Here is a 5,843-nt window from a genome sequence, read left to right as displayed (position 1 = left end):
CAGTTGGGGTCTGAAGTCATATTTGAACCAAGGACTTCCAGTCTCTAGGCCTCAGTCACCCAACTGCCCCAGAGGATGGTTTAAAATGCTAAGCAAAAGAGTTTATATTTTATCTTCGAGGTAATTGGGAACCACTAGAGTTTATTGAGCAGAAGAGTGATATGGTCCATGTTTGAGGAAAATCACTTTGGCAGCTAATTGTATGGAAGATGAATTGAAGAGAGAAGACACCTGAGACAAGGCCACTCATTAGGAGGTTAGGAGACTACTATAATAGCCAAAACACTGCAACCATCTAAATATTATAGTTGAAAACCAGGTTTTTTTTTAATCCTTGAATTATCTCCTTTATACTTACCTTTTTATGGACAGATACAATTTGTGTGGGAGAAGAGATTGGTTGAAAGTTTTGTTGGTGATATTAATTTGAATTTTATTTCCATCTTGTATATTGGAAATGAATGTATTTGACAGACTTTCTTCTCTTAAGTGCAAATATAACTTAATCCGAGTAGGAACAGTTGTTGAAAATCAGTATTCTTTTTTACTTTGAGATTCACATGGTTGTGAATCAAGACCCAGAGGGAGAGGAGAGAGATACCTTAAAATATATATAATACTTAATGAGTTTTCATGTTATCTATGCACAGGGACCATGCTGATCTTCTACATATCATTCTAATTTCAGTATGTGGACTGGTGAAGCAAGCATCAGAAAATGCATTGTAGTAAAGGCTCCTACTGAGAGGTAAGTGCAGTGTTGGGGAAAAAAATCACTCTCAGGGATAGTGGATTTCTGTTTATATTGTGCAAAGTTGTAGTTGTCAGCCTGAAATTCCTATTCTTGTCATGGTACCATTTCTTCAGCCAACAGAAAAGATAATTGAGTGTTATGAATGGATGGCCATTCAGTTACTGGGATTGTTCGTTTTCATAGGGACCTATAAGAAGGGCCTTTATTCTAAATACTGTAGGGAAAAAATCCTTAGCCAAAGGATCTTGGGGCTGTTTTCCCAGATATTTTCCTCCCTATACCTAGGGTCCCACTGCATTTTAAGATGTAGTTTTGAGCAAAATCTGAGCAATTCTTTCTTTTTTTTCTGGGCTATATATATCTATATATTATCATGCAAAACACATTTCCATATTGGTCACTGTTGTAAGAGTACACTCATACAAAACCAAGACCCCTAAATAAAATTGTAAATACACTGATGTGAAAGATGGTATATTTTGATCCTCATCCATCTGACTTAAACAGTTCTTTCTCTGGAGGTGGAGAGCATTCCCCATCCTAAATCTTTCAGGATTTTCCCAATCATTGCATTGCTGGGAGTAGCCAAGATTTCACAGTTGATCATCTTATAATATTGCTGTTACCATGTACAATGTTCTCCTGGTTCTGCTTATTTTACTTTGTATCATTTCATGTAGCTCTTTTGAGCTTTTTTCTGAAATCATTCTGCTTATCATTCAACAACATGTACCACAATTTATTTAACCATCTCATAGTTGCAATAAATATTTTTGTACAACTATGTCCTTTTCCTATTTTTATGATCTCTTTGTGATACAGACCTTGAAGGATTAAGGGGTATGCACAATTTTATGGTCCTTTGAGTATAGTTCCAAAATTGGTTGGATCAGTTCATAACTCCACCAACAATGCATTAGTGTTCCAATTTTGTCACATTCCCACCAACATTTATTACTTTCCTTTACTGTCTCATTGGCAAATCTGATAGCTGTGAGGTGGTACCTCAGCATTGTTTTAATTTGCATTTCTCTAATCAAGAGTGATTTAGAACATTTTTTCATATGATTATTGATAGCTTTGATTTCTTCACATGAAAATTGCTTGTTCATGTCCTTTGAATATTTGTCAGTTGGGGAATGACATGTTTTTTATAAATTTGACTTAGTTCTCTATAGAATCTGAGCGTTTCTTAGTGGGACTTTGTGATAAATGGGGCATTTCTGTAAACAGCAGACTGTCCTGTATAACTTTGCAGTCAATTGGGGACAAAAAGGGGAAAAATCAATAAGTTAATAAGTGGCAGAGCTACTCTATAAAACCTATATTACTTACCCTATAATAGTAGCAAATGTAACTGAAAAATTTATGTAATCTTCAAAATCTTAAATAAATTTAATTTTTTATAATTATTGTTAATAGTCAACTCTATCTTCACATCAAAGCCCAATTTGGGTTCAAAGCAATTTAACAAGCATTGATTGAGTTCACAGGTCCCTAGGAAAAAGGGAAAACTATTTTCCTGTTTGGAATCTCAGGTCTGATTCCCTTTGGCTTTAGATTTGAGATTGTTATAGCAATTTTCTGCTTTCAGTAGCTCAGCTGGAGGCTCTGTGGAGAAGGAACTTTTGACTAGACCTTCTATTGTTTATGGGCAATTACCATCACTCATTTTTTTTAGCTAGTGAATCTATCTCCATTAGCACATCTTGGATGAAGGTATAGAGGAACTAGTAATTGAAGAGTCAGGAGACCTGAATTTTTGTCTTGGCTTTGACCCTAGCTGTGTGACTTTGGACAATTTACTTTGCTCTTTAGTCCACAATTTTCTTTCTTTTTAAAATTTCATAATTTAATTTTAATGATTAAGAAAAAGTTTCCATGGTTACATGATTCATGTTCTTTTCCTCTCCTCCTCCCATTCCCCTCCCATAGCCAATGTGCAATTCCACCGGGTTTTACATGTGTCATTGATCAAGACCTATTTTCATATTATTGATATTTGCACTAGGGTGATCATTTAGAGTCTACTTCCCCAATCATATCCTCATCAACCCATGTGATCAAGCAGTTGTTTTTCTGCTCCCACACTTCTCATAAGTCCCTTAGAAATGTTTTGGATCATTGCATTGATGCTAGTAGAGAAGTCCATTACAATTGATTGTGTGTGTCATAGTGTATTTGTCTGTGTATAAGGTTCTCCTGGTCTGCTCCTTTCACTCTGCATCAATTCCTGGAGGCTGTTCCAGTTTCCATGGAATTCCTCCAGTTCATTATTCCTTTTAGCACAATAGTATTCCATCACCAATCGATACCACGATTTGTTTAGCCATTCTCCAATCAAAGGGCATCCCCTCATTTTCTAATTTTTTTGCCATCACAAAGAGTGCTGCTATAAATATTTTTGCACAAATCTTTTTCCTTATTATCTCTTTGGGGTATAAACCCAGCAGTGCTATGGCTGGATCAAAGGACAGGCAGTCTTTTAAAGCCCTTTGGGCATAGTTCCAAATTGATAGATCTAAATCCTCCAGAATGGTTGGATCAATTCATAACTCCATCAGCAATGCATTAATATCCCTATTTTGCCACATCGCCTCCAACATTTATTACTTTCCTTTGCTGTCATGTTAGCTAATCTGCTAGGTGTAAGGTGGTACCTCAGAGTTGTTTTGATTTGCATTTCTCTAATTATAAGAGATTTAGAACACTTTTTCATGTTCTTATTGAGTTTTGATTTCTTTATCTGAAAATTGCCTATTCATGCCCCTTGCCCATTTATCAGTTGAGGGATGGCTTGATTTTTTTTGTACAATTGATTTAGCTCCTTCTATATTTGAGTAATTAGACATTTTCCAGAGGTTTTTGTTATAAAGATGTTCTCCATTCCATGGAGACTGGAATAACCTCTAGGAAGTGATGCAGAGCGAAAGGAGCAGAACCAGGAAAACATTGTACACAGAGACTGATACACTGTGGTACAATCAAACGTAATGGAATTCTCCATTAGTGTCAATGCAATGTCCCTAAACAATTTGCAGGGAAAGGAGAAAAAACACTATCCACAAGCAGAGGACAAACTGTGGGAGTAAAAACACCAAGGAAAAGCAACTGCTTGACTACAGGGGTTGAGGGGACATGTCTGAGGAGAGACTCTAAATGAACACTCTAATGCAAATACCCACAACATGGAAATGGGTTCGAATCAAGAGCACATGTAATACCCAGTGCAATCGCGCGTCGGCTATGGGAGAGGTGGGGGGGGGGGGAGGAAAAGAAAATGATCTTTGTCTCCAATGACTAATGTTTGGAAATGACCAACTAAAATAATGTTTAAAAAAAAAAAAGATTTTCCCCAATTAGTTGCTTCCCTTCTAATTTTGATTATATTGGTTTTGTTTTACAAAACCTTTTTAATTTAATGTAATCAAAATTATTTATTTTACATTTTGTGATTTTTTTCTAACTCTTGCTTGGTCTTGAAATCTTTCCTTTCCCAAAGATCTGACAGGTATACTATTCTGTGTTCACCTAATTTCCTTATAGTTTCCTTCTTTATATTCAAGTCATTCACCCATTATGATATTATCTTGGAGTAGGGTGTGAGATGTTGATCTAAACCTAATCTCTCCCATACTGTTTTCTAATTTTCCCAGCAGTTTTTGTCACATAGTGGATTTTTGTCTCCAAACCTGGAATCTTTGGGTTTATTACTATAAACCCATATAGAAACTTTATAGTACAAAAGAAGCTTTATAGTACAGTTTAAGATACTGCTAGGTACTGCTGGCCCCACTCCTTCACATTCTCCCCCCCCCCCATTATTTCCCTTGATATTCTTGATCTTTTGTTCTTCCAAATGAACTTTGTAATAGTTTTTTCTAATTCAGTAAAAAAGTTTCTTGGTAGTTTGATAGGTTTGGTACTGAATAAGTAAATTAGTTTGGGTAGGATGGTCATTTTTATGTTAGCTTGTCCTACCTAAAGCTTCCCGAGGCGAGAGAAGCTTTAAGGTAGGAAGATAGAGGAAGGATAGAGGTTCTGGATACTGCGAGGGGGGGTGGCAGAGCCAAATTAGAGATATGAGGTGGCAGGAATGAGTCAGAAATGCAGGCCTTATTAATTATCAATGAGCCACAGCAAAACTCTGATCCGTGGACTACTCAGAAGGCTTGTACCCGTCCAGTGATCCAAATTTAATACCACACAGGTCGGAGAGATGATAGGGAAAAGAAAGTGCCTGGCCGAAGGCCAGGTCCCAGGTGAGAGAGATAGAGAAGGAACGGAATTAAAGATGGAGCTTGGCCAGAGGCCAAGCTCCAGCAAGGACAGACATCAGTGGGAGCTGAGATCCAAGAGGAAGAGAGAAGGCGGAGCTTGCTGTGGCTGCTTTTAATGTATTTGATATGCAAATATATATGACACATAGGGATGATTATCATTGGTTAACGACAAGGTATGGGTGTGGTTTCTCTTAGCCAGGTGAGCACAAAGAAACCTGTTTTCCCGCCTAACCTGGGGGAAGCTGGGGTCAAGGGTCAGAGGCTTTCCTAGCCAAGTGCAAGACTAAGCATGCTCAAGACTGAGCATTCTCTCTTCTAAGACAACCTGTACATACTAACTGTTTCCCTTGCCCATAGCTAGGGTGGACTGCTACACTACCCATGAGCAATTAATGTTTTTCCAGTTGTTTAGATCTAGTCTTAATTGTGTGGAAAGTGTTTTGTAGTTGTGGTCATTATTTCCTGTGTTTGTCTTGGCAAATAGATTCCTAAGTATTTTATATTGTCTAGGGTGATTTTAAATGGAGTTTCTCTTTCTAACTCTTGCTGCCGGGATGTGTTGGAAATATATAAAAATGCTGATGTTTTATGTCTCTTGCTAAAGTTGTTGATTATTTCCACTAGCTTCTTAGTTGATTCTCTAGGATTCTTTCTTCTTTTTTTTTTAATTTAAATTTTATTTCATCAATTTAGAACATTATTCTTTGGTAACAAGAATCATATTCTTTCCCTCCCTCCCCTCCACCCACCCTTCCTGTAGCCCATGGGCAATTCCACTGGGTATTTACATGTGTCCTTGATCAGAA

General features: G+C 37.2%; 1 non-coding gene across 1 annotated transcript; it reads right to left on the bottom strand.

The window, feature by feature from the left end:
* Positions 1 to 605: 605 nt before the first annotated feature.
* On the bottom strand, positions 606 to 710 carry LOC130456677 (U6 spliceosomal RNA). Its single transcript, XR_008915732.1, has one exon. It is a non-coding gene; the product is annotated as a U6 spliceosomal RNA (small nuclear RNA).
* Positions 711 to 5,843: the final 5,133 nt, after the last annotated feature.

This window comes from Monodelphis domestica, chromosome 1 (genome assembly GCF_027887165.1).
Source record: "Monodelphis domestica isolate mMonDom1 chromosome 1, mMonDom1.pri, whole genome shotgun sequence".
NCBI lineage: Eukaryota > Metazoa > Chordata > Mammalia > Didelphimorphia > Didelphidae > Monodelphis > Monodelphis domestica.
The sequence above is the reverse complement of the archived record's forward strand: the minus strand, read 5'-3'. Positions and strand labels throughout refer to the sequence as shown.